General features: G+C 36.9%; 1 long non-coding RNA gene across 1 annotated transcript; it reads right to left on the bottom strand.

The window, feature by feature from the left end:
• Positions 1–978: 978 nt before the first annotated feature.
• Positions 979–21,104, bottom strand: LOC123454223. The gene is made up of 3 exons (XR_006633220.1): positions 21,039–21,104; positions 6,108–6,154; positions 979–1,113 (listed from the first exon to the last, which is right to left on the bottom strand). It is a non-coding gene; the product is annotated as an uncharacterized LOC123454223 (long non-coding RNA).
• Positions 21,105–21,691: the final 587 nt, after the last annotated feature.

Here is a 21,691-nt window from a genome sequence, read left to right as displayed (position 1 = left end):
TAAAGTATTAAATAATTAGTGAGTTAGGACTTTTTTTCATATTTTTCTAAAAACTATTTGACATCGACATGCAAAAATATTCTCTATAATTTTTTTCCCCAGATCATGAATGACTACAAGTTCTAGCTAATATTGCAAGTTCTAGCTAACATACAGATCATGCCAAGTCAGAATGAAAATAGTGTTTTTAAACACCTTCCACATTTTCTTCACTGTTATATCAGTGAAAACACTTGTGCTGGTATTGCTCCACAATGACAGGTGAACAGTATGTGTCATGTTGAAGGATTGTGAATGGTTTAGAAAAACATGCTAAACTCAGTGAAACAGATTCATTCAACTTTATCTCCAAGGTTTCTTGCTTTTAATGCCTAATGGTTTAATCATTTTTACATGATTTGTGAATATAAAATAAGTACCAAGTTGCATGTGAAGACAGGTGAAAAGATTTGTAATCATCCACAATCTGCTGTATCCCACCTGCCCATGAAACCTGGATCTTAGCACCTTGCAAGTTGCCAGAAAGACATGTGTTCATCATATCATAAAAAATGCAAAAACTGTTATTTCGCATCATTTCCTTCATTTAACAATCTTAGGTCCTTCTCTCGTATGGATTTAAAAACACAGCTGTATGTTAACTCTAGCAATGTTTCACGGATGGCACTTTAACCACTTTCCTCTAACAATTACACTTACATAAAATAACCAATTACTCTGTTGTAGCATGTTTACATTTCTTTAATTTATTGTTTATGTATATTGAGTGCCCAGTACATTCTAGACCATGTTGTCAACACTGAGGAACCCTAAAGTAAAACAGACAGGCAGAAACTATGCTTTCAATAACTAAAGAGAATAACCATAACAAACAAACAAACATAAATAAATAAACTGGAAAAAAGAAGAAACAAACAAATATATTAGATAATAACTGATATTAGTCTGTTGGGGAATAGGCAACAAAATGCATTGTGAGGCTGTTTTACATATACAGGCCAGGAGCAGAGCCAAACAGGACCTGAAATACTATAATGAGGCAGGCAGATGACCAGGGAGAGTGAGGACCACGCAGAGGGGCGGTTGGCAGTGTAGAGAAGAACAGGCACAGACCTGTAGATTTAACGAAGAACAGAAAGAGTAGGTAGTTAGAAGATATTGTTCAGAGGAAGTAGAGGCAGATGGTTGCATGCTTTTTTACGTTAAGTTTGATTTTTATTCTAAGGAAACTAAAGAGCTGCTGGAAGGTTTAAAGCAAAAGAGTGGTACAAAGTGATTTGTTTCCTATTTGAAGGAATATCTTTTGGAAATTTGTTAGGAGCCGTGCAGACGCTATTACAAGCTGGCGCCGGTTTCTGGCCTCTTATTGGTCACAGCTGGTGTAAATCAAGCACAGTGCGCATGCTCCAACCCATTGTGGGCCGATGCTAATGAGGCATCCAGAAAGTAACCAATCACTGGTGGCCACATATCCGCAGTTGACCAATCATTTGTGGGTAAGCAGCCTAAAACCCTATATAAACAGTTGCCTTTCGTGGTTCTGGGTCTTCGCGTCATCGCATCTAGCAGTTTGGCAGTCCCCAATAAAGTGTGTTCAGAAGAATCCTGATTGTGGCGTCCTCCTTGCTGGTGAGGCGGGCGTGGCAAGTGGTGCCGAAACCCCGGGAATTGAAGAACATCTTGCACCAGCGAAGACCCCTGTTTTAAGGAGGATTCAGAACTGACACACGGGACGGACGGATCCGGACTTTTTTCTGAGAGGTATGCTGCCCTGGGAGGTTGATGCTATTGTTATGATTTTCTTCTTGCCCTGTGTGCTCATTAAAGTGAAAGAGGGCCAGAGGACTTTAGCGGAACATCAGGACAGTATGTCAGAAACAGAAAAAAGGGAACAAAAAGGAAAACAGAATAAAAGGAAGGAACAAAATGTAATGAAGGTTAATGATAAAAAGGAAACTAAGGTTAAAGATTTAGAAGGTAATAAAAGGAAGGAACAAAATGTAATGAAGGTTAATGATAAAAAGGAAACTAAGGTTAAAGATTTAGAAGGTAATAAAAGGAAGGAACAAAATGTAATGAAGGTTAATGGTAAAAAGAAAACTAAGGTTAATGGTAAAAAGAAAACTAAGGTTAAAGATTTAGAAGGTAATAAAAGGAAGGAACAAAATGTAATGAAGGGTAATGGTAAAAAGAAAACTAAGGTTAATGGTAAAAAGGAAACTAAGGTTAAAGATTTAGAAGGTAATAAAAGGAAGGAACAAAATGTAATGAAGGGTAATGATAAAAAGGAAACTAAGGTTAAAGATTTAGAAGGTAATAAAAGGAAGGAACAAAATGTAATGAAGGTTAATGATAAAAAGGAAACTAAGGTTAAAGATTTGGAAGGTAATGATTTGTATCCTTTATTAAGTGAATTCAAACATTTACATGTGGCAAGCTCATCAAGTTCTGAGACTGCTTCTGTAAGATCTTTTGAATCTTCAGATAGCGAAGGGGAGTTGGACTTGTATGATGAGGCTCTGTTAGAGGAGGAAGCTGACAGGCATCAGACTGAGAGATATCGCCCTGACCCACCTGTTGTGCCTTCCGCCCCACCTTTAACAAATAGGGAAGTACTGAGATACATGGAGGGAACTTCTTTCTGCAAGCCAAAAGAAATAATAAAAATTCAACAAATTCGAGGAAAAATTTTCTCTGGTATTTTAGATACGGGAGCAGATACTAGTATTATCTCCACCAAATGGTGGCCTTCTAATTGGCCTGTCAATCAGTCTTCACAAACCTTACAAGGGTTGGGATATGAGTCTTCTCCTAGTATAAGTGCTCAGGCTTTAAGATGGAGGGATCATGAAGGACGTGCGGGAGAATTCATACCATATGTACTCCCTTTACCAGTAAATTTGTGGGGACGAGATATTTTACATCAGATGAAGTTTAAATTGACTAATGATTACTCTAGTCAGAGTCAACAAATTATGAGAGATATGGGGTGTGTTCCAGAAAAAGGATTAGGAAAAATGTCACAAGGAAGTCCAGAGCCTGTGACTGGTACTCAAAAATTAGATCGAAAAGGACTGGGTTTTTCCTAGGGGCCATTGAGGATGCTTTGCCCATACCCTGGGTGACGGAGGCACCTGTGTGGGTACCCCAATGGCCTCTCACCTCCGAGAAATTAAGAGCAGCAAAAGAACTTGTGCAGGAACAATTAGAGCAGGGACATTTAGAATCCTCACAATCACCCTGGAATACTCCTATTTTTGTGATCAAGAAAAAGTCAGGAAAATGGAGACTTTTACATGACCTGAGAGCTATTAATACTCAAATGCAAATTATGGGACCTATACAAAAAGGTCTGCCTTTATTGTCAGTGCTGCCAAAACATTGGGAACTTATTAAATTTGGACGTGATGGGTAGGTCAGCAGCAGACAGGCATTGTCTGCCACCATCACCAGTTTCAGAAAAAATAAAATGGAAAGATGTTATATCTAATCAATGGAAGGGCCCGGATCTTGTTTTAATAAGATCCAGGGGAGCTGTTTGTGTTTTTCCACAGGATCAAGACAATCCCATTTGGGTTCCTGCCAGACTGACGCGAGTGGTCAAAGAGAGTCCAGAAAAGGATGAAGATCGTGATTGCTGTGCTGATGAGATTACCCCTGTTCAACCTGCTGGGGATATGGACAGAACCCCGTTGGGGAATACTCTCAGTATTCCCAAAACCTCTACCTGTAATACATGATGCTGTTCTCCTAGTTCTATGACTTTGTTTAGAACCAAAAAGAGATTTTGGGATTACTACAGCCATTGTGGCTGCTATTACTATATGCTGTTCTCCTAGTTCTATGACTTTGTTTAGAACCAAAAAGAGATTTTGGGATTACTACAGCCATTGTGGCTGCTATTACTATATACTGTTCTCCTAGTTCTATGACTTTGTTTAGAACCAAAAAGAGATTTTGGGATTACTACAGCCATTGTGGCTGCTATTACTATATACTGTTCTCCTAGTTCTATGACTTTGTTAAGAACCAAAAGAAATTTTGGGATTACTACAGCCATTGTGGCTGCTATTACTATACAAACTGCTGCGACTTTGAATAATTTATCAGCTAATGTAGCTAATACTTTGGATGTTCAAACTTCTATTAATGCACAATTAAGAGGAGGGTTAATGATTGTTAATCAAAGAATTAATTTAGTGTAAGAACAAGTTGATACTTTATGGTAATTGGCACAATTGGAATGTGAATGGAAAATGGATTGTGTATAATCTGTCACGCCAGTTATCACATTATTTGCTTACTAACTGGACTGCTGACCCATGTGAATTCAACATGAGTGGACTTGTTTTTGGTTACGGGATTATTGGACTGGATATAGAAAGCTACCCTTTATTTGAAGGAATGGGCTGGAATGGGTTCCATGATGCTGTTTATGATTGCTGCTGCAATCGGGTGTTTTTGGTGTTTCTGTAAAATGCGAAGTCAAAGACTCAGAGACATTGCTATGCTAGTGCAAGCATTTGCTGCACTGGAAATAGGACACTCACCTAACGCTTGATTGATAACTCTGAAACAATAGGGAGCTGAAACCAGTGATTGGTGCTTACTCTGGGCCTCGTTGGTACTTGCATGATGTGCCTGTGTGTAATTTTGCTATTGCTTGACCTGGACGTTTTCTCCCTTCGTTTGAGCTGTCTTGTGGCCTTTGCACCCTGAGAGCTTATTCTCATTGCACCAGGTTAGGCATAAGACTTTTAGTTTTATTTCACACTCAGCCTTTGCACATCCCTGAGGAATAACTCATTGCACAGGATAAGGTGAGTTGTGAGTTTTCCAAGGCCTTATAACCTTGATCGCCTGTTGCCAGAAGTGGGAAAGGCTAGATTGGTGATTTGGTCCCTTGGTGTCTAAATAATAAAAAAGGGGGAGATGTTAGGAGCCGTGCAGACGCTATTACAAGCTGGCGCCGGTTTCTGGCCTCTTATTGGTCACAGCTGGTGTAAATCAAGCACAGTGCGCATGCTCCAACCCGTTGTGGGCCGATGCTAATGAGGCATCCAGAAAGTAACCAATCACTGGTGGCCACATATCCGCAGTTGACCAATCATTTGTGGGTAAGCAGCCTAAAACCCTATATAAACAGTTGCCTTTCGTGGTTCTGGGTCTTCGCGTCATCGCATCTAGCAGTTTGGCAGTCCCCAATAAAGTGTGTTCAGAAGAATCCTGATTGTGGCGTCCTCCTTGCTGGTGAGGCGGGCGTGACAGAAATTCTCAAATATGAGCTGGATTTTAGAAACCTGCTAACATTGCTTAGAACTATATGTTGATCTGGGGCGACAGCTCAATGTGTGAAATACTTGCCTTGCAAGTATGGGGACCTGAGTTCAATCCTTAGTACCTGTGTAAAAATTCTGAAAAGGGGAGCACCTGACGGTAATCCAAGGGCTGGGGAGCCAGAGAAAGGTGGATCCTTGGCACTCATTGGCCACCCAGTCTAGCCTAACTGGACTAGTGCAGGACAATGAGAGATTTTGTCCCAGAAAGAAGTGGAAGGTATTCCTAAGGACTACACTGATGTTCTCCACATGTGTACATACACACACACACACACACACGTACACACACAAACACATATGCATGTGTACCTTCACACACATGTTACACACATATAAACAAACATACACATCACATAAAAATTAAAAGAAAATGTATGTATTATCAAAATATTTAAGGATACAAAACCTTTCTACCTAACGCAATATTCATTCCTTCAGATATTTGATTACTCTCTGAAATGCCATTTAGAATATAGTATTAGCACCTACACTCCACATAAAGGGATTGGAATGCTTTGGATAAATGAATTTCTTCAAGATCTCACTAAAAGTGCCAAAAAATAAAACCCATGTGTTTTTTACTCCCTTCGCAAGTCTACTCACAACAATAACCTCACTGTGCTTCCTAAGCATTAACCAAAATGATAAGAGAAGATCTGGAGAAAGGAAGGGAAGGTAGAAGTTATTAGTACATTAATCTTTTTGCAATTCAAATTTTTCAGTAAGTGAAAAGATTTGTCTACTTTTATTTACTTATTCTCTGCTTACCTCTTCTTCCAAAGTTGATTCTGTATTTTTTTTAACCGTGTATAATTCTGCAAGAGAAAATAAATAGAAAAAGAAATAAGGAAAATATTTTTTTAAAAAATGGGATAAAGCCGGGCGTGGTGGTGCACGCCTTTAATCCCAGCACTCGGGAGGCAGAGGTAGGAGGATTGCCATGAGTTCAAGGCCACCCTGAGATGACAGAGTTAATTCCAGGTCAGCCTGGACCAGAGTGAGACCCTACCTCGAATAAATAGTAAATAAATAAATAAATAAATAAATAATAAAATAAAAATGGGATAAAAGTAGAAATCACCTCCCCCCCAGAAAAGAACAGCATTTGGCACCAACGTGTTTCCAGACTATTTCTTACAGGGAATCATACAGGCTTTTGCAAACAAGGGACTTGGAGGTGAATGGAAAAAGTTCTTCTGTCCATCCTAGAAACAGGACAGAGGTAAATATAATCACTCCAGTCTAAAACAACACTGCCAATGAGACAGCTATATGTCCACCTTAATGTGGCAGATTGAAGGACATTTATCTTTTCCCTCCAAATGACTTGAAAATGACAGTAAATAAAATCTGAAAGAACGTGGACAAAGAATAGAAAATAGACAAGAAATTTCAGCAAGATTTTGGAGAGCAAAGACTGGGAGTGTGACAGTTAATTCAGGAGGCTTCAGAGCACTACCCCAGGGAGTAAGCTGGGGTGACCCTCTGATGAAGCACATCGTGAAAAGTATTTTAATAGGTAAATGGCACAAAGCAACCAGAGAGCGGTGTGGATTCAGAAAAAAGAGGATCTAACCGAGAGCTCAAAGAAGCGAGGCCCCAGGAACAGAATTACAACGAAATTAATGACTTCAGATTTCCACAGGACGATCCTGCCACACAAAAGTACTTTGATCTGGAGGACATTAACTTCAGAACAAAAAGTTATTTTTCATAAAGGAAAATATGAGGAGAGAGTACTTTAAGGATGACATAAGATTAACTAACATAACTGAAATATGGGCCATACTGACCTTAGAGAAATGAAAGTATTCACACCAAAACCAGTATAGAAATGCTCATAGTTGCTTGGCTTGTAAGAACTCCAAACCACAAATAATTCAAATATTCATTACTGGATAAATAGTGATGCATACATATGATGGAAAATTTCTTGGCACAAATCAAGATAAAGTTTGGGTGGGAAAATAAACAAATTGTATTTATTGCAAGAACATTATACTAAACAAACAAACAAAATCTGATTTCAAAAGTTACAGACCAGGGCTGGAGAGATGGCTTAGAGGTTAAGTGCTTGCCTGTGAAGCCTAAGGATCCTGGTTCAAGGCTCTATTCCCCAGGACCCACGTTAGCCAGATGCACAAGGGGGCGCACGCGTCTGGAGTTCAATTGCAGTGGCTGCAGGTCCTGGCGCGCCCATTCTCTCTCTCTCTCTGTCTCTCTCTCCCTGCTTCTTTCTCTTTCTGTCTGTCTGTTGCTCTCAAACAAATAAATAAAAGTAAACAATTTTTTTTAAGTTACAGACCATATAGTACCAATAATATAAGCTGTTTGAAATAACGAATCTATAGAAATAGAAGCTCTATTCATGGTCACCACAGACTAAAGTGGAGTGTGCTTACAAGGGTCAACACCGTGGACTTTGGGAAAGTTGTGGAAACAACTCTGAATTGATCATGATAGCTGTTAAAAATCGACAAATGTAATAAACTTCTGTAAAATAGTACACGAAACACAAACAAGTAAAGAGTGCTAAAATTATTGCCTGTTAGGCTTAACAAAGTCTGTAGGTAACAGCATCCTACCTTTCACTATCAACTTCCTGGATTAAATCATTGCATTAATGGTATTAGGCTGCTATGCCACAAGTAAAGCTGGGAAACTAAAATAAACTGAACTATTTTTAAAACTATGTGAGTATAAATTTATTTCACTATAAAGAGATTTTGGGGAAAAATGTTCATGTTCAGTGAGGTGCAATGTTTCCTTTAGCAGCTGCCCTTGGGGTTCTCGTGAGGAGTCACATTTTAAATCCCCTCATTTAATGTTGCATGTCCTCAAGAAGACCCATTGGCAATGAAGATGGCAACAGATTTCACACAATTTCCTATAGCACATCTTATTACAAACTCAGGCATCAGGCCAAAGCACAAGATAGCTAGCATACCAAAGGCTAATAAAGCGTCCACTGTAGCCCAGCATTGTGGCTATAGTCCCAGACGGCATCTTGGGTAAGATTAGAGGACTTCCACACTCCATATGAATTATGTCTTCCCCTTCAATTTTTCATACACTATTTCATGCTGCCAATTAAAGGCAGATGAATATAATTCGAGATTATCCCAAGTAGAGAGTAAAAGTAACTTCTTCTTACAAATACTCTAGACTATTCCTCCCTGAAGAGTACTAGGCATTTTTTTATCAATTGATGTCAATGAACAAGCTAGCTATTTATGTTAAAGCAGAAGTTGTATATTATATGTTTTTTCTATGAGAAGATAAACAAGCTAGTAATGATAACATAGTCACAAACTATAGTATGGGTAGTTCTTGATGTGGAACTTAAAAGCAGAGTAGAATTTGGTTATATGAAGAAAAGTTGCATATGCATTGCTAAGGAGAGAAAAATATCATGTGGATGGATGGAAGACCTCATTATAATAATGTGTTAGTGACTGGATCTCAAGAAAATGATGCAGCTGGTACTGAGTTATCAAACGGCAGAGGAACTGCCTCCAGTCAGGTCACAGTGAAGATCTGCATGGCAGTATTTTAGCACACAAAGCCAGCTCAAAATGTTCAAGTATTTTAGGGAAGAAAAATCAGTGTAGTATAACTGGACTGAAGGCACAGAAACAAAATAATTGAACTACAAGAATGATGTGGAGTTCTGGAAAATTGTCTATTATGATTCCCTTCAGCACTATTACTTTTACTGTCTTCCAACAATTGAAAGCTATATATTCATGAAAGTAGCTGAAATTATTAGTAAAAAAAAAATACCACAACAAGGAGGGTCCATGTGGAGGGGAGAGGACAGGGAGGAAACTAACAATGGTAACAACTTGGCTGTATTCACTGAGTACAAAACTAATTAAAAAAAAAAAAAGTCAAGTCAGTCACATTACTTTTATAGGCAAACTATCTGTAAAAAAAAAAAAAAGAGAGAGAGAGAGAGAGAAAGAAAATAAAAAGAATACATTAGTAGCCAAGTCTCTGCTAAAAGAAAAACAGTATCCATTGGATTGAAAATACCATCTGGATCATTTCAAGCTTGAAGCACCAAACATAAGACTGAAAATCCTAAAGTCTAAAATATATAAACAAAAGAAAACTCTTATAAGAGATTTCAAATCTTAAAAAAAAATCCCCTTAGTAAGGCAAGTTGGCACTTTTCTGCACTACACCTGGATTTTCTTACATTAAAATGTCATGTTGCTTCCTAGAAGGGATACTGTGAAGATTAACACGATCACATTTTAAAGCTTTTCGAGTCCGTTCAAGAGCAAAGCTCTGTAAGCACAAAGTATAGTGTTGCTTTTCACTGCATTCATTTGAATCCTAGCTACAAGAGATATCAGAGAGAAACAGATTCAACCTCCTTTTCAAGGTCTCATCACCTGCATGAAGGAGATAAATGAAATTTATTACAGAATTGTAATAAGTAATGTTGGAATTACGGAGTAATAAGTATGTTAGGTAATTCTGTGTCAGTTCTAGATTTCTACTATTGTACCTCAGAGAAAAGTGTTTTTACTCCAGCTAAGATCAGGAAGGTATTTGATCATTAAATTTGAAATTTGAGGGAGAAAAAGAATATTACAATGCCAGGCATGTAATGGTGATGCATGCCTTTAATTGCAGAACTCAGGAGGCAGAAGTAGGAGAATTGCCCCAAGTTCAAGGCAACCCAGAGACTACATAGTGAATTCTAGGTCAGCCTGGGCTCAAGCAAGACCCTATGTCAAAAAGCCAAAACTCATGTATATATATATTTTTTTAAAAAAAAATTAAGTATGGGCCAATTAGATCTATCTTATTTTAAGCAATTCTAATCAGTCTGTTACATACATTCAACAGTCTTTGATGCTAAACCTTTTAAAAAATTACTTTAAAAAGATTTAGAGAAACTCTTAGGAACTCTAAGCGTTTTACAGTGTTGATCATGTTAATCTTCACAATATCTCATCTAGAAAGTAAACACAGTAATCAATGGTATCTGTTTCTTTTAAGACATTTCTATTTCAAACCAAGAGTTAAGATATGATAAAGACAGATATATATATAACAATGACACTGTCACCCGGAATTTACTAAAAAATGTTGCTTATGAGATCTATGTCAGATATTGTTAAAAACAATGATTTTATATTTTTCTTATTTCCAGTTATTCATTCTTTGAGACAATATGTATTGATTATCACCTGATAGAAATCCACTTGAAGGTGGACTGAGATGGGTTACAGTATTTTATTCATTATAATATTTACTAGGAATCAGACAGTGGAATAAATATATACTAAGCTCTCATTCATGCCCTTATGCTCATTTATCTAGTGGGATATTCAGGTATGTAAAGATAACATAAGGCCAATCCTACTTTTGAGATGCAATAGCAATTATAATATGTAGCTAATCCATTAACATTAGCAAGCTAAGAGTTCTCAAACACAAGAGTATTTTTGCCACTTGAAATGTATATAAATGCACAGGCCCCACTGCACAACACAATTCTGACTTAACTGGATTAGAACAGGAAACTTGGGGTTTTACTTCTCTTATAGATTCTTATAGATACTTATTCAGTAGTGAAACTTCCCCACAGCCATGATAATTGTTTGCTTAAGAGAGGAGGAAGAGGAGCCAGGGAGAGGGTTCAGTGGATAACTGCTTGCCACTTGAGGACCTGCGTTCAGATGTCTAGGACCCAGATGAAAATGAAACACTTCTATAATGCCAGAGCTGGGGAAGCAGGAGGATCCCGAGGGTTGGCTAGCTAGGTAGTATACCCAAAGCTGTGAGCTCCAGGTTCAGTGAAAGACCTTATCTCCAAACAGCAAGGTAGAAAGTGATTAAGTAAGATATCCAAAGCCGGGCTGCAGAGATGGCTTAGTGGTTAAGCACTTGCCTGTGAAGTCTAAGGACCCCAGTTGGAGGCTCGATTCCCCAGGACCCACATTAGCCAGATTCACAAGGGGGTGCACGTGTCTGGAGTTTGTTTGCAGTGGCTGGAGGCCCTGGTGTGCCCATTCTCTCTCTCTGTCTCTCTCTTTCTGCCTCTCTCTCTCTCTCTCTCTGTCTGTCGCTCTCAAATAAATAAATAAATAAAAAATTTTTAAAAAAGACATCCAAAGCCAACCTCTGGCCTCCACATGCACACACACACACACACACACACACACACACACACCATATACATATACACATACCAAAACAAAACAGATGAGAACATGAAACTAAGATAGCTCCTGAGAAAAGTCTGTATGTAATAGGGAAACAGAATAGCTATCATTGAAACTGACTGTAATGTGGTAAATATATCATAATTCAGAATAACTATATGTAATACCAGCATAATCCATGAGCCCAAGCCTAACACTACATACAACTATAAAGTATGTGAGAACTTATCCTTGAACTTTCAATAATCAAATTATTCCAGTTTCCAAATTTCAAGCTACTTATAGCCACTGGATTAAAAAAAAGGTCCTGCCATGTTACATTTGGAATAAAAGAGTGGGAATATAGGGGCTGGGGAGATGGCTCAGCAATTAAATGCATTTGCCAGTTCAGCATGGAGGCCACTTAAGCCAGAGACCTGTCAAGTTTGACTCTCTAGAACCCATGTAAAAAGCTGGACTTGGCCATGAACATCAGAAACCCAAGTTCAAGATAGGAGGCAGAAGACAGAACCTAAGAATTGCTACTGCTTACTGATGAACAGTAGTTCTGCTTTGAGGGAGAAACCCCATCTCAAGGACATATGTGAATGAGTGATAAGAGAAAGACATTTCATATACTCCTTTGGCCACACAGGCACATGCATGGGACATATGCATACTACATATACCACAGATCACATAATTCATACATATGTACATACATACATACACACATACACAGACATACAGTGTGAATGTACAACATTATTGTTAAGAGAATTGAATGAAAAAAAAACACTATTCAAAATAGGCAAGATTCTTACCAATGAATGAACAAATAAAGAAAATGTGGTATGAATACATGATAGAGTACTATTCAGGCATAAAAAATAACAAAAAATAACATATTTTCAAGAAAATGAGTTGAGGGAAATAAACCAGACTCAGAATAGCATTATTTTCTCATAGATGAAAACTAGAAAATAATGAATGTAGAAGGGAAAAGGAAAAGTATTGGAATAAATAACATAATGGAGTGAATATTATCAAGCTATATTCTAAACAAGTATTAGGACAAAATAACTGACCCCATTATTCTGTGTAAACAATATGCAAACATAAAAATGTAGGGACTGGAGAGATAGCTTAGTGGTTAAGGCACTTGTCTGTGAAGCCTAAAGACCCAGGTTCTATTCTCCATTACCTATGTAAGCCAGAAGCATAGGTGGCACATGTGTCTGAAATTTGTGTGCAGTGGGTAAAGGTCCTGGTATTCCCATTCTCTCTTTGTCTCTCTTTATCTGCTTTCTCTCTCTCTCTCTCTCTCTCTCTCTCCCTCTCAAATAAATAAAAATAATAAAAAAGTAAAGAAAAATATCCTGGAATTCTAGGCCTAATTTAGTAGAGTAGTAATCACCATGTCCCAGTCAGATTTCCCTTGACATTGTAATAGCAGAAAGCCACAGTTTGTATGGGCAGAGTATTCCATGAGGAACACAAGGTCTGGTGTTCAGGGTTTGTACTCAGATTTCCTTAGTATTAAACTATAAAATAAACAAAGCAACAAATGAAATAACAGCAGGAGAGATTATTTATGCAAAAGTTATCCAAAGCAAAGAAGCCATGGCACAAGCCACTAATTGCAGCTCTCAGAAGGCTGAAGTAGGAGGGTCATGAGCTTAAACCAGCCTGGACTACATAGTGAGACCCTGTGTTTAAAAAAACAAAGTGAAAAACTTTATAAGAAGATAAACTTCTGTCAATTTGTGTACATAAGATTTACGATGTCACATAGTTAGGATGAGAAAACAAATCAGATTAAATGTGATCCTTTATAGAACAAAAGGCTTAATATTAATAGAACATTAGCACCCAATATAATATATTGAAATTCTCAACGGCAAACTCTTCAAAAAATCCTAACACCAAATTTTATAGTCTTGTAAAAATATTTTTCGGTAACATCACACCTCCCTATAACGTTTTAAGACATGCCTAGCAAGTGCCTTTGGCATAGCTAGAAGAAAATAATCATATAAACAAACCTGCAAGTTTCTGCATCAGGGGATTGAGAAAGTAGGCCACATTCACCACTTGTTTCAAAATGTTTTTGTCTTCCATTAAAGTCAAGGTTCTGTTTAAATCTATTTGACTGATAGATACAAAGAGATGTCTGGAATATGTCAATAAATCATAGATCTAGAATTGGCATTAAACACAAGCCTGCAGAATAACACAGCACTCTTCCAGCATAAACAGTGTTCTGTGTTTATTGTTGTTTTGTTTTGTTATTGAGCCATAAGAACATACAGAACAAAAACTGCATAAGCAAGTACAGGTAAAATTTAAGGTGATATTGTTAAGAAACTTACAGCAGAGTCCTGACAAAACACCTCATTTCTCTTAGAATGGCTATCATCAAAATATAAAACATAAATGTTGGTGAAGATGTGGAGAAATAGGACCCCTTGTACATTGATGGTGAGAATGTAAACTGGCACATCTATTATGGATAATAATATACAGGTACCTCAAAAAGTTTAAAACTATAGCCCCCACACAATTTATCAATCTGGCCACTGGTTATATACCCAAAGGAAGTTAAAGCAGTCTGTCAAAGTAATAACTTCACTCCTGGTTCATTACAGTACTATTTATGATAGCTAAGATGTAGTGTGTAAAAACAGATAAATGAGAAAAGTTTACTATGTCAACACTATGTAATTCTACTCTATGATAAAAAATGAAGTGTTATCATTTGAGATAACATGGATGAACATAAAAGACATTATGTTAAGGCAAATAAGATAGCCAAGCCAAAAAAAGAAAAAAGACCACATCTCTCACTCATATATGGAAAACAAATAATTAATAAAAATAAAGTAAGATGGTCACTAGAGACTGGTGGATTTGAGGTGAGAATTGGGATGTGTTGGTCAAAGATGTTGACACATAATTACAAATAGAAGGAATACATTCAAGAGCTCTGCTATGTGGTAGGATGACAGCAGTAATGATGATATAAGTTCTTCTTGAAGAATAATTACAAAGTATTCCCTCCACTAAAGTGATACCTATGGGAGGTGTTATCATACCAATTAGCTTGATTTTCATATTGCACATGATACATTTATACCATTTTTTCCTTTTAAAAGAAATAATTCTTACATAAAAACTTTTAGATAGCATTCTTTAGAGCTAACAAAAATGAAGTCAAAACAGGTCTTTTAACTATATGTTTTAGTCCTAGAAGAGATAAAATATAAATGCTGTTTCATTTTCCTGTTTTGGTTTTGAAAAGTAGCAAGCTAGGTAATTCTATAAGTACCATTGCTATTAGATTGAGTATTGGTTCACATAAGGTATTTCCATTCTTCTTACACAATTCCTATAAATATCCTTTATAGGTCATTCATGAAACTCATACTTAATACTAAGGATAAGATAAGACCACTGTCTAAACAGTAGTTAGCTCAGTAGTTATAAGTAGAGAAATATCCAGATAGCAGAAAAAATGCTAATCCCTTTAAAACATTTTTTCAGTAATAACAGTAATGAGTAGGGTACTGATCAGAACACAAACAAAAAACAAAAACAAAACAGAGAGCTTTATTTATTTGTTAGGTTCTGTGTAAATCAGACTATATCTGAAAGTTGCGAAATAAGACAAGCCATTTATCTCCCTAAAAATCATGTAAGGACATTTGGCGTCACTTTAGACTTCTTAATTTCAGTCTTATATAAAGACAGAGAGCCCCGTCAATGGTGGCATCTTCTGAAACAAAGGGAAGAAATTGATATTCCTAAGCAGAAAGCAACGTCAATATAACAACCCCTACTAAAGATGGCAAACGTGTTTTCTCAAGCTGCTACTGAAATCCATTTTGTCCAATTTCTACAAAGAACATGATGGTTTTGTTTCCCTGACAACCCTCTTTTCTCTCTGGTCTATGTCCAAGCAATAATTCAACCCCACAAATTAATCTTTGCATCCAATCGTCAGTCACAAAAAGGCTAGACAGATGTTCCTCTGATCAGCAGACAGATGTTCTATTAAAAATTAGAAAGATAAGAAAAACTATGACTTCTTAATATCTAGGTTTTCCATGTCTTTAGTAATAGAAAACATCATGCCTACCCTTCTATAAAATAGCAAGATGAAAGATATTTTGTACACAAAGGGTATTTTGGTTGATGCCATTGTTGTTTGTTTTTTGATATTGATCAGGAACACTGACGTGAATATACATGCACTATATAGGTACATAAGGGTAAGAAATGGACTAAAAGTCAAGCACGTGAACCGCATAACGGAAGTTGTCTTTGGAAAGAGAAAGGGAGAAGCAGAATGATTGGAGTGGGTCTGAAGGAGTTTGGTTAAATTTGTAATACATTGTTTCTTTAAATATGGTGAAGTAATGATGGTGGCCTGTTTTTAATACTGCACGTCATGGGGGATGTTTTGTGTTATTTGTTCATCTTTTCTGTTTTTCAAGAGCTCAAAAATTAATAAAACAATACTACCAGCTAATCACAGGTCCATTGTGCTTTCCTCTTATGAAGGAAATGATTGCAATTAGAACACCCACTCTTGTTGTTTTATCAGCAGTTTTCATCAGGGAAACTTTCACTGGGCATTAATCAGTTCAAGATCACAATTTGATGGCACTAGTAAGTCTGCTTTTAAATAAATACATTAATATTCAAATTCATGTGTAAGTGTCCCATATATCTGATTAATCGAAAGTGTGAAAAGCCTTAATATATGCAGAACACCATTCATGAGCTCTAAAAGGCAAATGAAGAAGCTGGAATAAATATATTATGAGAACCATGTGTCTGTCTTTTATGGAAATGAAGAAAAGTCCCTCAGGAATAATCCAGAGATTGGACTATTTTGATCTTTAACAAGATGTAGAGCAAAACACAGTAACAGACAAGCCTCAGTAAGGATAAAAATGAGGATTTTTGCTTACAAAATTATAAAAAGCATTTATAGCATATACATACATTACACAGAAATTTTATGATTATTCTACTGCTTGTAAGAACTTTCAAAAATAGTTCATAAAATTATTGATGACTGTTTACTTTTAGCCCATGAATCATATCCTGAATATGCTTTACAATTGTGGTTTAGCTGGGATTTTAACTGGTGTTTTTAATGTTTTGTTTCCAAATTTAAAATATTGTCATTTCTTTTTTTCAGACTAGCCCCAGTTTTGGCCTATCTCTTGAGGTAACACTAGACACATCTGTTGACCTCCCCAAACATGACGACAGCAACAATAGTAGGCTTACAAAATAAAAGCTGGAGAGGGAAATTTTTTTCCAAACATAGCAGAGAAAATAACCTACAATGAGATAACCAGCAGATGCTCCAGAGTAGGGAAGTCATCTGCAAGCATTTAGTGGAATGGAGAATGCTGAAACAGTTCTCCATCTGCCAGATGCCTGAAATAGAGACAGATGAGCAATTCCTCTGAACTTCAGCAACAGCGCCAGCTGAAAAAGCAGACTCCTTCTGCCAAGGGTCACTTGTTGAAACTGTTGACTGTAAATCAAGTTCTCCTGCTGGCCTCATGGTAGCAGAAAATTCATTCAAAATGCTCATATGTGCACCTTACCTTGGGCACAAAGACCAGCATATTCAGTTGCTAAAGTCCATGAGGCCCAGCACCAATTGTTTAGGTGCTTTGAACAAAGCTACCTTTTAATAATAATAAAAAAGACATAGATGCAGTGTTTCTTGCCTTTCCTTCATAAGGAAGACATGTTCCCAAGTAAAATAACACAGATTTCAATTGTATTGGTAAATAGCAGTAAGGATAGTTAGATATTAAAATGTTCATGAAAAGGCTACTTATATATTTTTTTGCCTCTCTAAAATAATTGCTGTTACATTACACCGTGTCTTCATAGCTGCTTCTATAGAAAGATAACCTTCTGTCTGAAGTGTACTATCTGGGATCCTTTCCTCATATCATTTATTTAGATCATGAGTTGTATTTCTTCAATACTCACTTGCAGGATGCTCGAAACACTTAAGAATGAACTGGGTAGCAAGTACGGCTGATGCTGGCTGTGGCTGCTTTTCAGTTTGCCATCACATCAGTGTCAATTTTGCTTTCTTTTATGGTGTTAAGCAGAGACAGATCCCTGAAGCATAGAAAGGTCTCTAGATTTTTTAGTGTGTTCCATTTCTGGATGTAGCCTACCAATCAACACAGAGCACCTCTGTTCTCCACTTTAGTTCTATCACTCATCTCTTGCAGCTTTTCTAGGCCTCCCAAGAAGCTATGAGAGGTCACTAGTATTAGAGTATAGTCCGTGGCTGCAAAGTACAGCTCCAGACCGATGGCATAAGCATCACCCCAGCAGTCCAGACCTACAGCATCTGCATCACCCCAACACTCCAGATCTGCAGCATCAGTGTCACCCCAATTCTCTAGACCTATGGTGTCAATATCACCCCAACACTGTTAGAAATACATTACCACTCACTTTCTGGGTTGAACATTTGGGGTTTGAAGTCAATCCAAGTTTTAATAATATCTTCAGATCATTCTTTTGCACACTCAAGTCTGAGAAACACTAGTCTAGAACAAGGTCTCAAATTTCTCCCTTCTGCACTCTATACACCATCACCCTCAGAACCTTCTAGTAAGTATTCATTCACAGGTTACTTCCCAATTATAAGAGACTGAAAAGTTTTTGCATGTAATTTCCACATCTATCTGGTAACCCAAAATATAAAAAGAATCTATCTAAATCAAACTTTGGGTTGGCTCTTGTAATATGTACTGGTGAGTTAATCACCAAAAAAAAAAAAGAAATTGTCTTGGAGCAGAAACAGATCTTCTAGGCTGCAGATCCACTGCTTTCTAAAAATGCTAACCCTTTGATTTTCCTACAGACAATAGACATAACCTTCAGGATAACACTGCCAGCTAGTAGAGCAAAGCACTCTAGTTGGTTGATGAATGAACTCCACTTTTCAGTGGAGGTGTCCTTTTTGGTGGCTAAAAAACAGCTAAAGCATTTTCTTCCCATATTAGGTTCAAATGCAGTATTTATTAGATTCTATGAAACACTGTATGATTTTTTACATCTCAAAAGAAAGGACTATCTGAGTATGCAACTGAGAATTGCAACTGAAGCATTTAAAGACAGTCTAAAGGCTAGTAATATTAAAAATATAAATAATCATCAGGCATTTTGTGAATTGTTAAAGTGTATGAATCACCTTGAAGTAAATATACTGAACTTCTAGTAGGGAAATAGCCATGGGTGCTCTCTTGTTGCTTACAAAGCTATTAATGTTAACATTCATTTAGAAAATGTTCTCAATGTCATACACAATCTTTACCAGGGAAGATTTCTTCAGAAATGGAGCTAGGACAAGAATTATGCAAACAAAAAATGCCTAGAGAGAAACAGTCAATTATCAAAACAACTAGGCATCAGTTTGCTCTTAAAATAAGAACAAGATTTAGTCTGTTTCCAAGACTTCGCCAAGAAGTATAATTAGGAAATTTTATTAGTTACCTGCTTGTCTCTATTACCAATTTCCCAACAAGAAGTAACTTAAATAATGTGGTGTTTATTTCAGTTTATAATTCTGGGTTACAGTCCAGCACAGCAGGGGAAGGCCTGGCAGTAGGAACTCGAGATAGCAGGTCACGTTCAATCCACAGGAAGCAAGCAGAGGGAGATGAATGCTAGTGCTCAGCTGTCAACTTGTGTCCAGTCCATATATTAGTGTCTCCCCTACGCCCACCACACTTAAGATGGGAAGGTGAGTCTTCCCACCACAATTACCTGATCAAGATAATCCCTCACAGGCATATCCAAAGACTAACCTAACTTAAGTAATTCCTCACAGGCATGCACAGAAAGTCAGTGCTTAGGTGGTGTTAGGCCCTAGAAAGTTGACAATATAAATCATCACAGAAATGTACTTTAAAATGAGTTCCACTTTTGAATTTTATGTTATTTTTGACAATTTTAGACATGCATATGATATAGTTTGAGCACCTATTTACCTCTCATTGCACTCTTTTATGCTCCTCACATCCACACTAATCCACTTTGTGTGTGTGTGTGTTTGCGTGTGTGATATGTTTTGTAAGGGTTGAGAAAACAAAACTGAGATTGCCCATTGCCCAGAGTGCTGGCTGAGTCCTGAACATCCAAAAGTGAATCTGTCCAATATAACAGTTCAGAACCAAAGGGTTAAGCTGTTTCTCCTAGGATCAAAGATAGGTTCTGAAGTTTACTTACAAGCCAAGTGCCTAATAAATTTCCAACCTTCCATGATGATTGGAATATAACACATGCTGTTCCAACAATGAAGTGATGCTTTTAATTATTAGGCATATGATTCATGCCTGCTATGTGCAGATACCCCGAAATTTACATAAATGGTATAAAAGGCAAGACGTTATCCATTACAAGAATGCTTTCCAATTCACTGTGAGGAGAAAGCCTATTGGCATGAAATGGGGTAAGAATGCTACAAAGGAGTCTGTTCACATCAAGTCAGGGCATTATGTCCCATTGTGTTGCATCTGGCTACATAGCTCCCCATTCTTGCTCTGAAAATGCAAAAGGACAGATTACCTCCCTGCTAACCATGTTAAGCATGCTGCTCAAAACCTGATATCTGTGTCAGGTAGACATTAATAAAACATGGACAAATGCATCAGGCATTAAAAACATAAACAGCCTTGTAGTTCAACTATTTTTGACAAAATAGTTTATGGCATCATCTGAAATCAGATATACAGACCTTGTTGCAAATATAGGGGTGCTGTTCCAGTAGAAAATATAAATAATAATAATACACGGATAAATTCACCAAGAAAAATCTTTACAGTTCTTTCCTCTTCTATATATAAATTAGGCTTTCAGAAAAAAATTGCCACTAAATAATAAGTGAAGGAATTTAACATTCTTGTTTTGTAACTATAAAGACTTATCTTTTCTATTTCTCTAAATAGATCGAAAATCTGGGTCATTTACATGTATGTAATTTATGGAGATGTGTACACACATACATAAACACATACATATAAAATACTTGCTTGCATTTTAGCAATGAAATTCCTTCTGTGATTTGAATGGTCCTAGTGGGACATTACATCCCTCAACAATGCACCATAGAATTTCCTGTGCAAAACATTATTTTCTGAACTTAGAGCTATGTGAACAAATTCACACCCAAAGCAAAAACCACCAAAGTGCCTGGCTAGCTTCCAGTTTCACTTTCCATGTTGTTTTGCAGGAACGAAGAGCAATTTGTGGTTGAAAATGAAAATGCCTCTTCCCAACTGTGATCAACTCTCTGACCTGATAGAAAATAGCTTAAAGGCTGTGCCTTCCAATACTTTAAGGTTTCTTCCATGCAATGCCTGCTATAGGAGATGTTCTCTTAAGTTGTAATGCATCTCAAGATTTTGTATATATATATATATATATATATATATATATATATATATATATATATATATATGTATATATATTTTTTTCATCTTACCTGTATTCCTTGCACATATAACTTCTTGCTGGAGTACCATCAATTCTCATTTCTCCCAGAGGATCCTTGAGGGGTTACTAGGAGCATTTCTGGATTTCTCTATGTCCATGTGCCTATAAGACCCGAAACAAAACACAAAGTGATTCCCACTCATCAGTAAATGAAGAAATTTAAGCTCAAGTCAAGGCCCTGAGTAGTACCAAGATAATTCATTTCCTTCTTTTACACATTTAATTTTATTGACACAAAACACAGACAGAATGAAGGAAAAGGCACTCTTGTGTTGAAGTAAAATTAATGAGGACTAGAGAACTGGTTCAGTGCTTAGAGGCACTTATTTGCAAAGCCTCTTGGCCTAGGTTAGATTCCCCAATGCCCATGTAAAGACAGATGCACAAAGCAGTGCATGCATTTGGAGTTCGCTTGCAATGGCAAGAGGCCCTGATGTGCCCATTCTCCTCTCTCTCTCTCCTTAAAATAAATAAACAAATAAAAATATTTTTTAAAAAATTAATGAACAATTTATATGATTGGACTCATTTACAGATCAAAGTAAAGGTTGTGTTAAAAATATTAAACTAAACTTTGAAAAAATGTATAGTCAATTTTTGCTGGTGATTAGCTGAACAGTGTTAAGTTGGTATTATATGAAC

The sequence above is a fragment of the Jaculus jaculus genome, chromosome 13 (genome assembly GCF_020740685.1).
Source record: "Jaculus jaculus isolate mJacJac1 chromosome 13, mJacJac1.mat.Y.cur, whole genome shotgun sequence".
NCBI classification, from domain to species: domain Eukaryota; kingdom Metazoa; phylum Chordata; class Mammalia; order Rodentia; family Dipodidae; genus Jaculus; species Jaculus jaculus.
Note: the sequence above shows the minus strand (reverse complement) of the source record. Positions and strands in the feature narration are given on the sequence as shown.